Below are 19830 nucleotides of genomic sequence, written 5' to 3'. Positions count from 1 at the left end.
TCCTATAAATATTCCCAAATAGAAAAAATAAAGCTAAAACAAAAAAATTGTCAACATTCTTATCTAAATCAATGCGGAATTTATAATAATTGCTCATAAATTATTTTATATATATATATACAGTCCCTGGCCATATTATTAGAAGCATTGATTCGATGCAAAATCTCAATATTGAATTATTAAATTGAATGTATATGTTACATATACTTCATCTGTAAATGGTTTCCACATATAATATATCATATTCAATTAAAAATATCGATTTAATGATGATTAAACATGAAATTCTAATATTTTGCTGAACCACCCTGTGTAGCTATGAGAGCTTCATACTATCAATGCAGAATTGTTCGGTTTGTTGCATTCGAGGATAATGATTTCATATGTGGATTATCGAAATAACGTCCGAACCTGCAGAATGCAAGACGTCCACTGGAAGACATAGTACTGATTCATACTTAAGTACTAATACTACAACATCAAAAATAAATGCCAAATAGAACAATTTAATAAGAGTCGTAGATAAAACTGACATTTAGTGGAAATGAAATTCAAATATTCTGCTTTTTCCTTGGGCAATACCAGTAGAAATAAAAAAAATCCTCAGTGCGTCTAATAAACTGGCTAGGGACTATATATATATTGATAAATGTTTTAAGTATTCTCATATCTCTTTTATAATCCCATAATCATATTCATTTGCAATTGAATATCTTTCAAATTCAGTTTTTGCTTTAACCTGAACTGTGCAGTCAGACCTAAAAATTAATAAATCATTAAAAACACTTAATATTTCAAAACCTTTACTTCAGTAGATCGATACACCATAAATGATAACTTTTAAACTGATATTTCATAAATTAATCAATAATTGAGTTGTAAGTTAAAATTATAAGAATCTGGTTGAAGATTATTGGGAGAAGATGAAATTTAACAATTTCATCTTCTCAATTCAATATCAGTAAGATTCCGAATAAGATAGACGTAACAATATTTATATTCAATGCCCTACAGAATTTTTGGAAAAATTTAAATTAATTGGAATATTCATTGATGTCCAGTTACACAGTTTAGGTTCAAGATAAGTTTCAAGTTAATCTGAAATTAATATCGTTAATATTCATTGTTCTGTTAGGTTGAACAAAGATTAATGTTACAATTGACTTAGTCTTGGACCGAACAACCACAAGTAAAGAATGAAACTTGAAATTTATTAGAATTTAAATGAATGTAGTTATTTCCAGAAATTTAACGTAATATCTAGGAAAAGTTTTATCATTTATTACTCAGATTCCTAGAATCACTTAAACCTGACCATGAGAATTGCTCTCTACATAAATGAAAACTATTAATAATATTGAAGATCGGTCTGATGTTACAGATGCTCTTCCAAATTTTATAACTTTTGAGATTTTCTGGAAACTTTATAAACATTGAATTCTTAAAAACTGGTAATATTGCTAAGCAATTAATTTTTGCACTCAATTGTTAATTTTACAATTAGATAGAGTAAATTTTTACCTATACTTTTATTAGAATTATATCTGAAATAAATAAATAAGTATATTGTCTTATAAAATATTAGTCTCATAATAATTAACAACACCAATTAAACCATGCTAATAGGGTACTCTGTTGATTTGTCAAAATAAGCTGACCGTTCATTGTCGTGGGGCACACAAGCTGTTCTCTTGATTGATTTATATAAGTTTTAGTGACATTTTAGTGAATTTATTATATTTCATGAATATTTTTGGAAAAAAAATTGTTTCCGACGTCAGATCTCCTAATCATAAACAATTCGTTTAATAGAAATTCGAAACGGCGGATGTTCTTCAAACATTTCCATCGTCCCTATCATTTTTACTTCTACCCTTAAATACACAATAAAAAGCAGGCATCTTCTCATTAGCTGCGAAAGTATAAAAATTTAAAAAAATTAACACACACCGGTTCAAGAAAAAAAAATGCTTTATGTGCCCCACGGCAACGAACGGTCAGCTAATTTTGAAAAATCAGTTCGTACAGTGGTCCACAACGGTTGTGAACTGAACAGAGCATCAGAGCAAAGATTAACTTCCTCTTTGATCAGAGCAAGCACAATTCCATTTTTAGGAGGACGAAAATCCATTTGCGCTTGCTCTATACAGTTCACAACCGTTGTGAACCACTCTACGAACAAACCTATTGTCAAAAAACCGTATAATTTTTAGATTGCTACAGAGTTGTGTTCATAAATTTACTCCTGGAGAAGAGTATGAGTATACATACTCTAAGGTATGTATACTCTAAAATATGTTTGTGAACGCTTCAAGTAAGCAGTGTTCGGTAAACGGAGCTTACTCCGTAGCTTACTTAGAGTCATTGAATTCTAAAAGAACTATTAGAGTTTCATGCTCAGAGTGCATTTGTGAATCCAACCACAGCCCTCTTAAACACAGAGCCATGAACACTATGTCACAACACCGCAAATAGCTTGGTGCGGAAGGCCGCAGTTAGTGCGCTATAGGAGCGCGATTTTCGAATACATTTCAATTAGTACTCTAAAAATCGACATGGGATGTCTCAAATTTAATAAAATATCTATAAGACACTATCCTAAGCCATACTTGGTCAAAGAATTGGATTGACTGATCATATTATGATTCGAGAACCAGTTAATGAAAATAATTTGATCTTTATAATAGCACCAAGAATGAATGAAAAATACAATTATTGTGGCAATATTCCATATTTTAAACCCTATTTATCGTTCATCAAGAACCAACAAAAAGGTGTGGTGTCATCTCTTCCCACAAAATTGCGTAAATGAACTCATGAGTCCAAATATTATAAATGAGTTAACAGTTAAGGAGGTTTGAGCAAAAACTGAGAAGAACTGTACGTTGAATAAATTTTCTCACAAAAAAAAAACAAAACTGAAATAGAATTGTCCATACCAATATTTGACTCAAAATATAAATATGAAATTCAAATTCCTACATAAATAATCACAATCGACAGAGGTGAATCTTGAAGAACTATCGTATTCCCATTTTATCCAATTCTCTATTTTTTAGGTAATCTCAATAAATTATCCCGATCGAGAACTGTTGCTTTCTTTTTTCTAGAGAGTTGGAAAGGATTTGATAGTTTATATTTTTCACATGATTATTCAATTGAATATGTAAACAAAAGTTGAGCGAAGTGGATACAAAACACTTTTTCAAATCACTTTCACAACTGCAAGTCCGTGAAAAATCACCAATATTAAATTCTAATTCAATACTACGACTTTTAATTCTACCAAGTCTGTTTTTGATATGTAGCAAGAAAAATTTGGATACATTTGATGACTTTTTCAAAAACTCCACATTCTTTCAATTGTGGACATTTCTTTGGCATAGATAAATGTTTCAGTGGTGACTGTCTCGAAATGCTATCAGCTTATAATATTAAATTTGATAAAATTTCACAATTCACAATATCGTTAGTACGTTAGTATCAAAATGATTTTCGCAAACTGCACTGTATGTATGTATTTATTTATTTTGGAATTTTTGGAGAAGGAAAATATACTAACATAATCATTTTCTGAAGATTTATTATAGCCTTGCTGCTAGATTTACAACATTTATTAGGTATGATACGAAATAGATCCTACAAGCAAACGACAGTTCACTTCATTTCTTTTCAATCTTTTTATCAAACAATTCACTTCACTCATAGAATTTTTTACTCAGCATACAATTCACTTCACTCATAGCCTTTTTTTCTCCTTCAGCACACAATTCACAGCACTTTCAAGCACTAAAAACAAAAAACCAAAAACTACACATAACCTACAGACAACACGACGCCGGCAAGCACGATACGAGAACTAAAAATTCTAGGCCTTTCCCTGTGTTGCCAAACTTCCCCTCATCACGGCTATGTGTTAAGAGGGCTGTGATCCAACCCAGAAGTAATTTATGATATATATTGTCTACATTTGATGTTCAAACAAAAATTATTGGGATACACTGTCAGGTTCAAATTAGAAGACTCTTTTCAATTCATTCGAGTTTAGAGTAACTGTTTTATTAGCATCTTCAGAAATCTACAAATTTACTCAGTGAATTAAAAAAAGTTTTCTAATTTGAACGTGACTGTGTATCCCAATAATTTTTTTTGACTCAATCAACAGTAAATAACTTTTCTCTACTCTATTTGATGTTCTGTAAATTATCTCATATCCCCAACTACTTTACCTTTTCAAGCACACGTATGGTCCGTCATTTGGAAACCGAAAGTTACCAGAGTGGTAACTCTGGTGATAGATATCAAACCGAATTGTCAGGAATTCTACATATACGGACAACCTACTTACTAACCAGAAGAAACCAAAGTGTATATACGGATCATAAGAAATCATGGATAACTTAAGTTTCACTCTTGATATTATATGAATAAGTATTATCCAAAAAAAAAGATAGCGAAGTATCAGGAATTACTTATTTGTAAACGTAATCCTGCTGGCTATTATGGTTGTATTCATAAATTTACTCTGAGTAATCTTTGATTAATCGAAGCGCTCTGAAACAAAATAATTTAAAAAATTTAAATAATCGATTGGCTCCTGCGTAAATTCTTAAAATACCTAATTTGTCAAGAGCGAATCAATTGGAAAAAAATGTTACTTGACAATGAAAGGAAAATGGAATTCCAAAATGATAAAACTTCGCTACTTTTCGGAGTCTGTATCAGTCTCCATCGGACGAATTCATAAAAATCTTCATAATTTTAGATTTTCAGTTTGTCAATTGGCATTTGTCAATTTATCATTTCAAAGTTTCATTTTTCGTTTATTTTCTAGCAATATTTTTTTTTCGTCTGATTTGCTCCTTCAAAAGATGCAGGAGATTAAATTTCAATCGATATTATACTCTATAATCTCGGAGTAAGTTTGTAAACGCAACCTTATTAAAAACATTTCCTATTACGATTTACATTTTTTCAATCTATATAATACTAAATTATAATTTTTGTTTGTTACATTTTTTCTTACATCCCCTGTCTGATAATAACAATACCATAATTCTGATAATAAATCGAAATAATTCAAAAATTGATCTTCTTGCTTACAGAATATAGTCAGAAACTATTCATTTTTCATGATGGAGTATGCGAGAGCGTGCAATTACGTAAGTAAATTATTTTTTCTTACAATTAATTTAAAACTCGCAATTACAAAATATAAAGAAAATTCATTTATTTTGTTCTGAAATAATAAAATAGTATTGTTAATAAAGAAAATTTCAAACGGTTAACTATGGCCCCAACAAAACAATTATACGAAACAAATTAATGAAATAAAAGAACATGTAGAAATTTCCTATTCGATAAATAACGAGGTAACTGAACAACTGCTTCCAACGATTTTAAAGATAGGTAATTGAAATACCCAATAGCCTTATGTCTATAATTATTTATTATTATTATTATTATTATTTGAACTGGCTCCTTGTAGCTCGATTAGCCTTTCGGGAACTGCGACCATGTAAATTTTTTTTCTCTACTCTACTCATTCATCGGAACCCACGGAGGTCGTTAATGGTATTGATAAAACCGATAACATCTTTAAGGATCTTAGCTGTTATCTCATGAGTATCCACAGAACCAGTTTCCCCATATGTTTAGTTCTTAAATCCGCCAGCTCAAGACACTTACGTACCAGGTGTTCAGCTGTTTCTGTTCCTGATCCATAGAGCCTACAAAACTCATCCGCTGACTTTCCCAAATATCATTTGTACCGACAGTGCCCTGCAAACAGTCCCACCATCACCCAAAGCTCAGCTCGTGACAGCGGTTTTCTGGTGTAGGTTGGTGAAATCGTCACGAATTTCTTTGACTGAGTAAGCCCAGGAATGTTTCTCCAGAAGGTTATTCTATTGTTCAACTCCCATTGTTGGACCGTTGGTTTTTTTCAAGCCCACAAAAAAGTTCAGGTCCAGGAGGTGTTAACCTTGGTGCTCTTTCTGCAAGTTCATCGGCTTTCTCACACCACAATGCCCTGGTAACCAGAGTAGAGTTATTTTATTGTTTCCGGCCAGTTGCATTATGATATTACAGCACTCCTACGTCAACAGAGATCCCTGGCAATGTAGTTCCAGGGATCTCAGCATGGCCTGGCTACCCCTGGTGATATAGATATGCGTCCCTTTGAAGTTCATTTTAAGGCATTCCTGAGCGCATAAGTAAACAGCCAGTATCTCGGTCTGTAAAATAGAGGGTTCACTTTCCAGATCTTCAAAGATCCTTCGTTTAAGTCCATATACGCCAATGCCTGCCTGTACCCCTTTCTGATTTTAATCTATCAGTAAACCATGTGAATGACTTTTTGTCCAAATGATTTACAAAACTTATTGCACTAAGACTTTTAACTATGACCGTTCCGAAATCGAAAATAATTGGCATAACATCCGATGGTTTTGCCAAGAGGTAGAGTTCAATTGATTCAAGATCTTCATATGTCCAACCCAGTTGCTCCCGTAACACCAACACAAGCCAGGCTTTACATTTTCTGCAGCCGGCTGCGTGTGGTGATCTATACAGCTTTTGTCCACCATGCTAGAAACGCATAAGTGACAATAGGGAGTACTACCGCTGTGTATAGCTACAATATCATTTTCGGTTTTATGCCCCATGTCTTTCCAAAGAGTCTTTGCAAGTTCACATGGTCACCGTGGCTATGGAAAGAGTTTTATCTATGTGTTTTCTCCAGTTGAGTTGGCTATCCAGAATAACATCTAGATATTTGCACTCACTGTAAAATTTCAGAGACTAGCCATTTAGGACCAGCGCTCTGAAGTCAATATTCCTCTTTCTTTTGAAAGGAATTAGTGTTGTCTTCGAAGGATTGACAGTTAGCCTTCCCTCCACGCATCATTTTTCCATAATCCTGAGAGCGGTTTGCATTAACCTGCTCAGTAGACCTTCAAGCTTGCCTCTAAAAAATCACCTCTTTGTCATCGGCGTACCTATGTCTATAATATATTGTCAGAAAACATTCATCGATTGGTTAAAAAACTTTAAATCAAACATCAACCCTGCGATTTATTCTTCTATAAATTTTCATTAAATGATAATCTGCACAAATTTTGAAAAAACATCTAAGATATCATCAATCGTGGCCGATTCTGTATGGATCATAAGCATAAATAAATATCGTGCAAAAAATTCAAGTCAAAAAATTTATATGCATTTTTATTCGGAAAAGAAACTGTCGACTTAACTAATTCAGAATGTAGGAAGAAATACTCAATACTCAATAAAGAAATCTAACTGAAACCAAAGAGGAGACTTCTCACCCGATATTTCTTCCTACATTTCGTATTTTTATTCATTTGCATACACCATACAATTTGGTGTATGATACAAGAAATTAGGGAAAAACCTTAATAAAAAACACTTTCTATCCATAAATGTAGTGAATTGTAAAAAATGAAATTGTTTACGAAATAAGCTGAACTATTTTATATTAAAGGCCATATCACAAAGAGGACGTCCCAACCATAAAAGAAGAGGACGAAACAACAATTTTCGAAATAGGAAAAATAGGAGAGAAAAAAAAATGAACGAAGAAAAAAAAAAGAAGAGGAAAAAAAACAAAAGCAACAAGAAAAACAGCAACAGGAAAAAGAAAAGGAAGAACAGGAAAAAGGAATAGAAGAAAGGGAAAAAGGAATGGGAGAAGAGGAAAAAGAAAAAATAAATAAATAAAGAAGATCAAATTAAAAAATTTATTTATTTAATTCCATTCATACAGAACAATGAAAAAGCTATGAAATAAGTTCGATCGTCGGATAATATGCTAAGATTAATTTAAACTATTAAGTTAATTTATAACACGATGTTGAGTGTCCATTAGGAGGGCCGAGTCGGATCTCGGATTGCATCGCAACGGATAAATCCACCTGCTTGCCTGCTAACATTTGTAACTACGTCCAGTAGAAACGCATCGAGCAGCAACGGAATCCGTCAACGGATTGCCAGGCGAGCGTATTTTCTATTTTTCCGTCGATGCAATGCTCTCACCTCTCACGCCCGTACAGTCCCAGTAGACGCTGGACAAAAGCAATAATGCATTGACGAATTATTTATGAATATAAAAGTACGTGTCCGTAGATGAAAAGTTGAAAATAAGGTTGATTCCATTTGCTATTCCTGTTGAGATTAGTACTCACCTCTAATTTTAACATCGATTTTTTCTTAGATAAAGTATTGTATGAAAAATCGATTGGTACATGTCTCAACTTCGGGAGACTTTTGTAATTTGGGAGATATGATTTTTTAAAGTTCTTATAAAAATTGACAATATTCGTATTATATCAGTCTAATTTTAATATATTTTCTGTTCAGCGCTTAAATAACTAAATCCAATCGTTAATTCGTTTAATTTATATCTCGAAAAAATGGTATTTTCACTGTCCCAACTAAAATTAAACCAACTTAACCTCAAAACCATTATTTATATTCTCACATCGTAGATAGAGGAAGGGGAAGATAACGTAAACAACAAGAAAAGTGTGTCCAACATCTCTATGTTTTTGTTGACATTTACTGTGCATCTACTCCATGTTTGTTTACGTTTACCCCAATATTCGAATGTTTATTATCGTATTTGTGTTCGATTTAATAGTGTTTCGTGCGTTTTAAGACTTGAGTATCAAGAATTTCGGTGTTAACATGCCAGGAAATTGTGTAATTTGTGGAAAATATGCCGAAAAACATAAATTCGGATTGGGGTAAACGTAAACAAAAACAAGTTGATGTTGGACACAGAAAGCTCTCCTTCGTAGCTGCGCAATGCGGTATCTTCTCTTTCCTCTATCTACGTCTCACATAGACGTATAGACATGGACTGTGCCTTCCCTTTCTATCTATGCATGAAATATCGTAAAAAAAAGTGACAGAGAAAAACGCACGTCGGGAATACAGTTGTCTCTTTCTAGAATTTTGAATGGTCTACACCGTAGATAGAGGAAAGAGACAGGTAAATTCCCGATATTGAACTCTATGGGTTCCCATAGAGTTCAATGATTCCCGACGATCATTTCTCTCTTTCTATAAAAAAAGCCAATTTCATGCATGGACCTATAATACCAGTATTATACATCTATGATTTCATGTTGACATTGCTCAGTCCATGTGTCTATGTCTATGTATTCTCATTGAAAATTGAAAAATTCCCCAAATTTTTTGAAATAAACTAACTCAAAACGTTAACGCACCGAGTTCTCTTAAAACTAACATTTGAATTCACTGAAATTAATGAAAAAATCGAAGACAGAAATCCAAGGTGGGTAAACATGAGTCGGAAGTTCTGTGGTTGAAACATTCAATAAAGCTACATTCACAATCAATTCACGGGCCGAAGTGCACTTCGCGAAGCTCGCGACCGCCCCTACGAGAAACGAGGATTCCGAAACTGTATAAAACGTCCCGATCGAAGCCCGGGAAGTCTTCGAAAATAATTTCCGAAAATGTTCGATTTCGACGATTTTTGCCGTCGACGGCGAATATGGCCAAACGTTGGGGGCTTGGGAAAACGAACGGAAACTTTTCGGCGTCCGGGAACGGGCTATGTCGTATCCCGAAGGACCGTAATTTCTTCAGTTGACACTCTCGCCCACCTTTACGGCCCCCAAATAACCGAAAATTGCGTAAGAAAAAAGGGTAATTTTGACGTTTCTCAATTTCGCATTTTTTCGTTTTCGTAGAAGGAAAACCACAGAGACGTCATTATCGATAGTTGTCACGTATGAATAATTCACGCGATTTTCATTCCAAACATTGGAAAAATGGATAAAAATGAGTGAAAATCGTTCAAATCACGTATCTAGAGTCCCAAATATTACGATTCGGGATTCCGAGACGATAATTTCTATCTAAATATGCACGGGAATGACAAGCATCGAACTCTCATATAAATTCTGCCGTTGAGGGAAGAGTGGAAAATTGTTTGGATAACGGTAATCGTAGAAGGCATATACGAGACCGGGGACGGTCTATGTTTTATCAGCAAGGACCGAATCATAAGTTTCAACCAATTTGAGCTCCTAAAACGATCCAGAAATACCCCAAAAATGCATAGGAAAAAGGTAGAAAGGTGCAAAACTCTTTGTGATAGGGAAATCTCACGAAGTCATTTATCGTACCGGAGAGGGGCTATGTTTTGTCAGGAAGGACTGAATTTTACTAATTAATCATTTTGAGCTCCTAAAACGACCCAGAAATACCCCCAAAATGCATAAGAAAAAGGTAGAATTTTTGACATTTCTCGAATTCATTTTTCATTCGAAGGAATAACACCAAACTGAAGAAATTTGATCGTTTTCAAGAAAACTCGAGCACTAAGGGGTAAGTACGTGGGAATTCAATTCATTCCTCCTATAAATAATTTCTTTTTCAGGAGCATTTATATCATTTCAAACATGTATTGATTCATTAGAAGTACAAACTGTCGTAAAAGTATGAGATGGTATCGAGGCATGTATGGGCTTTTAGGGCGACCGTTGGATTAAAGCAAATAGAGCGTTCGTCCCTTTAAGAAATGCCCTTTACGTTATTGTATAGAAGGCCAAGATCGAAGGCCTGAAAGTCTCCCAAAATAATTTCTGAAATACGTCGTTTTCGACGAAAGGTGCAAAACTCTTTGGAATAAGAAAGTCGCACCAAGTCATTTATCGTGCCGGAGACGGGCTATGTTTTGTCAGGAAGGACTGAATTTTACTTATTAATCATTTTGAGCTGCTAAAATGACCCAGAAATACCAGAAAAATGCATAAGAGAAAGGTAGAATTTTTGACATTTCTCAAGTTCATGTTGAGGTTAGTTTTTTGTGCTCATTGTAGAGAAGGGAATTTGTTGGTTTCTATTAAAGGAAACTGAATTGAATATTATAATGCATGAATAAATAATCATTTTGCTCCATGTCAACTGCATACAATAGATTTTTAGCAATTTTCAAGCAGTTGGGCAGTGTCCGGTGATGTTTTCTTTTTACTCATTCGAGGTCAAAGGAAAAATGTGTTTTCGATTGATTTATTCAATAGAAATGATATAATGATTATTGGAATACATTATCCGGGTGAGTTTTTGCATTAAAATTTTACATTTATAGACTTTTAGCAAGTTATTCCAATTTTAAGGCTAGATTTTTTTTTTCATCGTAGAGGAAGGAATGTTGTGAGTTCCTTTTCAAAATGAACTGAATGAAATCTTGAAAAGCAGGGAATCCCTTTTATAATGTGTCTTCTCAACTGCATATAACTGATTTTTGCTAATATCATCAACTATATTTGGTTTTTTTGTTTCATTCCTAATTCCAGTATGCAGTTCATTCATCATCGATGTAAATTTCCTGAAATTATTCATGGATTATACTGAGTGAATCAGAATATATGATTTGATTATTATTATTTCGAATAAATCTCTACATAATTCTCTGTACTTCAAATATTCTTATAGCCACATCCCCATTAGAAAATACACCTCTTTGAAATAAGGAAGTTGCATGAAGTAATTTATTGGTTCAGAGACAGCCTATGTTTTGTCAGGAAAGTCTAAATTTTACTTATTGATCATTTTGAGCTCCTAAAATGACCCAGAAATACCAGAAAAATGCATAAGAAAAAGGTAGAATTTTTGACATTTTTAAATTCATATTGCGGTTAGATTTTTTATGCTCATTGTAGAGAAAGGAATTCTTCGGTTTCTATTGAAGGAAACTGAATTGAATCTTATAATGCATGAATCAATAATCATTTTGCTTCATTCCAACTGCATACAATAGATTTTTAGCAATTTTCAAGCAGTTGGGCAGTGTCCGGTGATGTTTTCTTTTTACTCAATCGAGGTCCAAGGAAAAATATGTTTTCGATTAATTTATTCAATGGAAATAATATAATGATTATTGGAATACATTATCCAGGTGAGTTTTTGCATTAGAATTCTCTATTTATAGACTTTTGGCAAGTTAATCCCATTTTTTTTTTCATCGTAGAGAAGGAAGAAGTTTCTTTTCAAAATAAAATTAACTGAATGAAATCTTGAAAAGCAGGGAATCTCTTTTAAAATGCTCCCTTCTAACTGCATAAAACTGATTTTTGCTAATATCATCAACTGTTTTGGGTTTTTTGTTTCATTCCCAATTCTAGTATGCAGTTTTTTCATCATCTATATAATTTTCCTGAAACAATTCATGGATTATACTGAGTAAATTTGAATATATGATTTGATTATTATATATTTCGAATAAATCTTTACATAATTCCCTGTATTTTAAGTATTATTCTTATAGACACATCCCCAGTAGAAAATATACATTTGCTAAAGATAACAAAAGTAAGAGTCGGAAAATGTGAGATTTAGAAGATTAGGTGACAGTATCACATAAGGTTTTTGATTCATTGAGAAAAGGAAAAGCATTTCTCATTCATTTTCATTTATATAACAACAGAATGATAGGTTAGGTTAGAAAATTTGGACCACAGAGCACTACTATAAGTTTTGATTATGTTTCATAGAAAAACAACAACAACTATGGGCTTACTAGCCCATATCCCATTTTCATATTTCTTCGTTTTCGTAGAAGGAAAACCACAGAGACTTCACCACTGAGAGTTGTCATGTATAATTAGAGCAATTTTCATTCAAAACCTTAGAGAAATTAATAAAAATAAGTGAAAATCCTTCGAAACACGTATTTATAGTCCCAAGTATGATGAATCGGGCTTTCCTTCAAGACGATAATTCCTATTCAAATATGTATGGGTATAATTGCCTTTCCGTTATTGTATGGGGAACATCAAGATCGAAGCCCTGGAAGTCTCCTAAAATAATTTCTGAAAAAGGTCCATTCTACCGTTTACCGAGAAAGATGCAAGTGCTTACTTATTCAAGGTGGAAAAAGAAAAGGTTGATTCTATTTGCTGTTCCTAAATTACAATTTGTCAGCAAATGTTATCCTTTTTATCAAGGTGACTAGCATTTCGAACTACCGGAGAAAGGAATTTACTTCTTTTTTCACTTCAGATGCAATATTCTTCAAAAAATTAATTGTAACTAAATTGGCTGGTGGGAAATCTAATAGAATGTAGGTATTTCCGATTTTATCCAAAAAATATCTAACAATTTTGAGCAAATCAAAATAAATATTATTTTTTTAGGTTATTTTCTGCAGGAAGAACCAGGTATGGTTGGATGTGGTGGCTTCCAGAAGTGTCCCAAAATATTTTCTGATAAAGGTCGTTTTCGACAAAATATGCAAAACTCTTTGGAATAAGGAGGACGCACGAAATCATTTATCGTACCGGAGACGGGCTATGTTTTGTCAGGAAGGACTAAATTTTACTAATTTATCATTTTGAGCCCCCAAAACGACCCAGAAGTATCCGAAAAATGCATGAGAAAAAGGTAGAATTTTGACATTTCTCGAGTTCATGTTGAGGTTCTATTGGAGGAAACTGAATTGAATCTTATAATGCATGAATCAATAATCATTTTGCTTCATTTCAACTGCATACAATAGATTTTTAGCAATTCCCAAGCAGTTGGGCAGCGTCCGGTGATGTTTCCTTTTTACTCATTCGAGGTCCAAAGAAAAATATGTTTTCGATTAATTTATTCAATGGAAATAATATTATGATTATTGGAATACATTATCCGGGTGAGTTTTTGCATTAGAATTATTTATTCATAGAATTTTGGCAAGTTATTCTCATTTTTGTTTTCATCGTAGCGGAAGGAATTTTGTGAGTTCCTTTTCAAAATGAACTGAATGAAATCTTGAAAAGCATGGAATCTCTTTTATAAGGTTTTTTTCCAACTGCATATTTCTGATTTATGCTGATATTCAAGCTCAATATGAAGATAATTGTATTGACAAGAATTCTTTCAGAAAAACTGTGACAATGTCTGTTGAAATTGTTACACTGAAATACGGATTTCCTACTGCCTTTGAAAATTCATAGTTTGTTTTAATTGAGGAATTATTCTTATCCATCCATTGCATAACTGTTATATTGAAAGTTGAAATATTCAATAAATAGAATGAAACAAATGATAATGACACCGTTCTTTATTGTCCCAAATAGTCATCCATCAAAACCACAATGAAATATTAAACTCAACAATTCAAAATGAAGTTTTAACTTTAAACTTGATAATTTACATGTTACCCATCCAAGTTTATGATAGGTTAGAGAATTTGAACCACAGAGCACTTTTCTTATATCACAGAAAAAATTTATACAAATAGTTCCTCTTTGATAAATGACAGTGACTGTCGTCCATAGACCTAACAATAAACATAGGCGTAACATGAAAAATTTATTATACATGGACGTAAAAATTTCCGATATCATTTGGATGATAGAATTTTTCTTCGGATAAACCGATATGAACAAGGAGAACATTATATGAGATCATTCGCATCACTCTTCTGGAAAGAACATAATTTGGTGAATATATGAGTAAATATTTCGGAAATTTCTGCGCGAAAAACTATCTCAGAAAGATGAGCGATTTTTCTATGACTAACAAGTAAAGAACAATCGGAAAAATTGATTTGATATATAATAAATAGTAACCGCTCGACAATTTAACCGACGACGTGAATGAGAATGAATATGTCATTATAGCTGGATCTCCTGGCCATGCGAATATATTAACATAGGCGGATCTATCAGCATACGCGTATCTACCTAAAAGGTGGATCTCCTGGCTATACTAATCTATGGGCTTATACTAATCTACCAATTAAGGTAGATCTCCTGGCTATACTGATCTACCAATTAAGGTAGATCTACGGGTTTATACTAATCTACCAATTAAGGTAGATCTACGGGCTTACTAGTTCCTATTCTAAGCGGAGTTGAGGAAAACCAAATTCATATACCACCACGTTGTGAAGTAATTAGGCAAATACCATCTCTTAAAAATATTTCGGAAAGTGTATTAGTGTTGAATAAAGAACAGTTTTCATTGCACGAACGGTCGTGTCTCCAGGAGAAGGTTTGGTAAAAATCATGAACACTACTTTCGAAAGTGTTATTTTGAAAAACATTCAGCTAGAAGTAATAAGTCTAGATAAGTTCAACATCTATAACATTAATGCTGATCATAATGATAGGCATGAAAAACCAATGAATCAACTAAATAAGGAAATGCCGGATTTCATTCGATCAGAAGTTATTAGTTTATGTAAAGATTATTCAGATATTTTTGCATTGAAAGATGATATTTTGACAGTAAATAATTTTTACAAACAAAAATTAAAATTATCGGATCCGAAACCAGTATACACAAAAAATTATAGGCTACCAATGGCACAAAAGGAAGACATTAAAAATCATGTGCAAAAGTTGCTTCAACACAAAATCATAGAACCTTCAGTGTCAAAATACAATAACCCCATTTTATTAGTACCAAAAAAAGGACCAAATGGCCAAAAATCCTCAAGGCTTGTTTTAGACTTTCGAAACGTAAATAAAAAACTAATTGCTGATAAATTTCCTCTTCTACGTATAGACGACATTTTGGATCAGTTAGGTCGAGCAAAATGGTTTTCTGTTATTGATTTATATTCAGGATTTCATCAAATTGAACTGGACGTAGACTCCCGTGACATAACTTCATTCAGTACGGAATCAGGTTCCTACAGGTTTACACGCCTACCCTTTGGTTTATCTGTAAGTCCTAATAGTTTTCAAAGGATGATGACAATCGCTTTTGCAGGTCTAACCCCAGAAAAAGCTTTCCTCTACATGGACGATCTCATTGTAATAGGATGCTCTGAGAATCATCATTTGAAAAACTTGAAAGAAGTTTTTGAAACTTGTAGAAAATTCAATTTAAAGTTGAATCCAGAAAAATGCAATTTTTTCAGGAACGAAGTAACTTTTTTAGGCCACAAAATCACAGACAAAGGCATTCTGCCGGACGACTCAAAGTTCGAGGTAATTAACAAATATCCAACTCCAACTAATGCAGATGAAGTTAAAAGATTTGTTGCGTTTTGCAATTATTATAGAAGGTTTATTCCTCGTTTCGCGGAAATAACTCAACCATTAAATCAATTAACAAGAAAAGGTAGTAAATTCATCTGGTCCAAATCATGTCAAGATTCTTTTGTTGAACTAAAAAAAGCTCTCATCAACCCACAAATATTGAAATATCCAGATTTTTCCAAACGATTCATTTTGACCACAGATAGCTCAAATTTAGCATGCGGAGCCGTTCTTTCTCAAATTATTGGCGGACAAGAGTTTCCAATTTCTTACGGATCCAAAGCCTTTACTAAAGGAGAATCACATAAACCGACGATTCTGAAAGAGCTCATAGCAATTCATTGGGCTGTCAAACATTTTCGTTGCTATTTGTATGGACAAAAATTTTTGATAAAAACTGACCATAAACCGTTAGTCTATTTGTTTTCGATGAAAGACCCAAGTTCTAAATTAACACGTATGAGATTAGATTTGGAAGAGTTCAACTTTGAAATTGAATATATCAAAGGCAGGCAGAACGTTTGTGCAGACGCATTGTCTAGGATAAACATGGATGACCTTAAAGAAATTAATCATAACACTTCTCAAATTCTTGCGGTGACTAGGTCAAGGTCGAAGTCATCGAACAATACACCAAGCGAAAAAGATGCTGAAGCGGCTCAAATAACAAACCAAGTAAAAGTTTATAATTCAATAAATAATTATGATTCATTGAACTTGCCCTATTTAAGATTCAAGGTTGAAAATATAGGAAAAAGCACTCTCGAAAATTATGAAATTGATATGTTAATATATGATAAGAGAAAAGTGAGTACTCATGTAAAAATTTCAATCACTAATGGCGATAACCTCGCTTTAGAGCAGGTATTGTCTAAGCTTGATCAGTTGGCTGGTGAAAGAGATTATAAAACATTAACTCAGATATGCCTATTGTCCTTTTAGAAGGACATTTGATAGTTCACTGTATATCAGATGGTTATGAAATACTAAGAAGTAATCCATAGATGTCGCCACTGTAGGAATCCTGACTATAGTATTCTTTAATGTTATCAAGACGTTGCAGTCACTTAACTTGTTTTGTTTACAAATAACAGAGTGTTTTTGTAATGTCTCACATTGATATGCCGTATGCCCAAGGCCTAAAATTGGCAAGGTGAGTTTTATTTTTTATTTCATGATAATATTCATAAGATCCATGTTAATTTGCATCAACAAAGCTTCGAAGAGTATGAACAAACTAACTTGCAAACATTATCACCTATAAGCATTCAGAAATTCATGTTTGAACATGACTGTCCTTTTGAAAGGACGATAGGAATATTGATACTGAATTTCGATTTCTTGGATTTCCAGTGGCGTAACACTTCATGATGTTCTATCGGCTCTCGAAGATATTGACGATGGAGAAATTCCGCAGGAATGTCAAATTAACATACTTCCCCCTCTGAATTGCAATAACGACCTCACCGATGAAGATTCTGGCGAAGAGAATCTAGTTTCAATTGACAACCTTCCAGGTAGTCAGCTTTTGGCTGAAGCGGAATTAAAAGCTATAAATTCAGATTCGGATGATGAGGAAGATAACATTCCATTGAAATTTTTACAAATTAGTTCCAAGAAATATCAGAAAAATCGAGAATGGCAAAACGTGGATCTTACAACTGAAACTGTTGAATGGGCAGAAATGACTTCAGCAGTAAACAATTCAACACCACTTGAATTATTTGAATACTTTTTTGATAAAGAATTGGTTGACATGTTTGTTGGGTACACTAACATTTACTCGGCCAAAAGGAATAGAATTGGCAGCGTTTCTCAGAGTGAAATGAAATCATTTTTCGGAATTCTTCTCTTGAGTGGATATATTCCTCTACCCAGACGTAGAATGTATTGGGAAAATTCAAAAGATTCTCATAACAACCTGGTAGTAAATGCTTTATCCAGAGATAAATTTGAATTCATTATGAGTAACTTACACTGTTGTGATAATGATTTATTGGATAAAGATGATCGTTTCGCGAAAATCAGACCTCTCCTCAATCTTGTGAATCAAAATTCTTTAAAACATGCACCGCATTCCGAAAATCATAGCGTTGATGAGTCTATGGTTCCGTACTTTGGAAAACATGGATGTAAACAATGTATTCTCAATAAACCCATCAGATTTGGGTTCAAAATGTGGTTAGGTTGTTCCAGTAAAGGATATGTGAATTGGATTGAGCCATATCAGGGAGCAAAATCAGTCATAAAATCACATTATAAAGAGTTTGGCCTAGGACCTTCTGTCGTTTTAGAATATTCAGATGTTTTGCGCAAGCTGGGTCCTCATCCCTATCATATATTCTGCGATAATTTTTTCACTACAATTCCACTCCTAGAAGCACTATCCATGAAAAATCTCCGTTGTACAGGTACAATACGTGAGAACCGATTATGTGGATGTCCACTCACAGAGAAGAAAGCCATGAAAAAAAAAAGAACGGGGATATTTTGAATATATGTCCTCGGACAATAAAATAATTGTGACGAAATGGAATGACAATAATGTGGTTTGTATTGCATCGAATTGCGATTCTACCCATCCTGTGCAAATGGTTTCACGATTCAGCAAAATACACAACAAGAAAGTTGCAGTGACACAGCCACAAATTATCAAAAATTATAATCAATACATGGGTGGTGTGGATCGATGTGACCAAAACATTAGTTTATACAGAACCAACATCCGCGGCAAAAAGTGGTATTTCACTATTATTTGCTACTGTTTGGACATCATAGTACAAAATGCATGGCAACTACACAGGTTGCAAAATGGTAAATTGGACCAACTGACTTTTCGCAGAAGGATTGTACTAGCTCTTCTGGAATCAAACACGGAATCCAGAAAACGGGGTAGGCCTTCCAGTCTTGAGAACGTCGATTCACGATTTGATAGGATCGATCATCTCGTGAGTTCCCAAGAGAAGCAGACACGATGTCGAGTGTGCCATAAAAAAGTAAAAACAAAATGTGTCAAATGTGATGTAGCACTTCATATTGATTGTTTTATATCATATCACAAGCAATGATTAAATATTCATTTAATGTGAAATATTTCATAGCATTTTTCTCGAAATTTATTTTATTTTGGTTTGAATAAAAATTGTGCAATATGTGATCATATTTATATTCTATTTTCCTATTGTCCTCTTAAAAGGACACCCTATCTAATCTATATTTTGCTATTTTTGACAAAAGTTGTAGAACTAAATCATCAGACTGATATATTTGAAACAAGTTTCCATTGAAAAAGTAATCTGATTTTGAAAAAAAATAATTCAGGCATATCTGGGTTAAGAATGAATGTGAATGATCCCATATTTACGAGATTTAACATAAATGAATTCAAGAGAGTGGGGCAAAACATTTTACGAAACAAATGCATAGTTTTACTTGAACCACGAATAGTAATTGTTGATAAAGATGAAAGACTAAAATTAGTTGAAAAGTATCACAATGATCCTATGTATGGTGGTCATTGTGGACAAAAGCGGTTGCTAAAGAAATTAAAATCGTTCTACTATTGGAAAGGAATGTCGAGGGATGTTGCTCAATACACTAGGCAATGTCATAAATGTCAAATTAATAAAATTAACAAAAGGCATAATCAACCCCTCGTGATAACACCAACTCCTCAGAATGCTTTCGATATAGTATGCATCGATACCGTTGGACCATTTCCTAAAACATCGCGAGGAAATCGATATGCGGTAACTATACAGTGCGAATTGTCAAAATATGTAGTCATATCGCCAATGAA

At 33.4% G+C, this 19830-nt stretch overlaps 3 long non-coding RNA genes across 14 annotated transcripts; 1 reads left to right on the top strand and 2 right to left on the bottom strand.

The window, feature by feature from the left end:
- Positions 1-7746: 7746 nt before the first annotated feature.
- LOC123318595 lies at positions 7747-8493 on the bottom strand. The gene is made up of 2 exons (XR_006538375.1): positions 8205-8493; positions 7747-8084 (listed from the first exon to the last, which is right to left on the bottom strand). It is a non-coding gene; the product is annotated as an uncharacterized LOC123318595 (long non-coding RNA).
- Positions 8494-9411: 918 nt separating this feature from the next.
- Positions 9412-14092, top strand: LOC123318590. 12 transcript variants are annotated; one of them, XR_006538362.1, is made up of 6 exons: positions 9412-10380; positions 10433-11953; positions 12665-13001; positions 13057-13117; positions 13191-13437; positions 13553-14092. It is a non-coding gene; the product is annotated as an uncharacterized LOC123318590 (long non-coding RNA). The 12 variants fall into 12 exon arrangements; XR_006538369.1 differs by having other exon boundaries at positions 10433-10850; positions 10981-11953; positions 12665-13437; XR_006538368.1 differs by having other exon boundaries at positions 10433-10850; positions 10973-11953; positions 12665-13437.
- On the bottom strand, positions 11894-12420 carry LOC123318596. The gene is made up of 2 exons (XR_006538376.1): positions 12289-12420; positions 11894-12211 (listed from the first exon to the last, which is right to left on the bottom strand). It is a non-coding gene; the product is annotated as an uncharacterized LOC123318596 (long non-coding RNA).
- Positions 14093-19830: the final 5738 nt, after the last annotated feature.

The sequence above is a fragment of the Coccinella septempunctata genome, chromosome 8 (assembly GCF_907165205.1).
Source record: "Coccinella septempunctata chromosome 8, icCocSept1.1, whole genome shotgun sequence".
NCBI lineage: Eukaryota > Metazoa > Arthropoda > Insecta > Coleoptera > Coccinellidae > Coccinella > Coccinella septempunctata.
The sequence above is the reverse complement of the archived record's forward strand: the minus strand, read 5'-3'. Positions and strand labels throughout refer to the sequence as shown.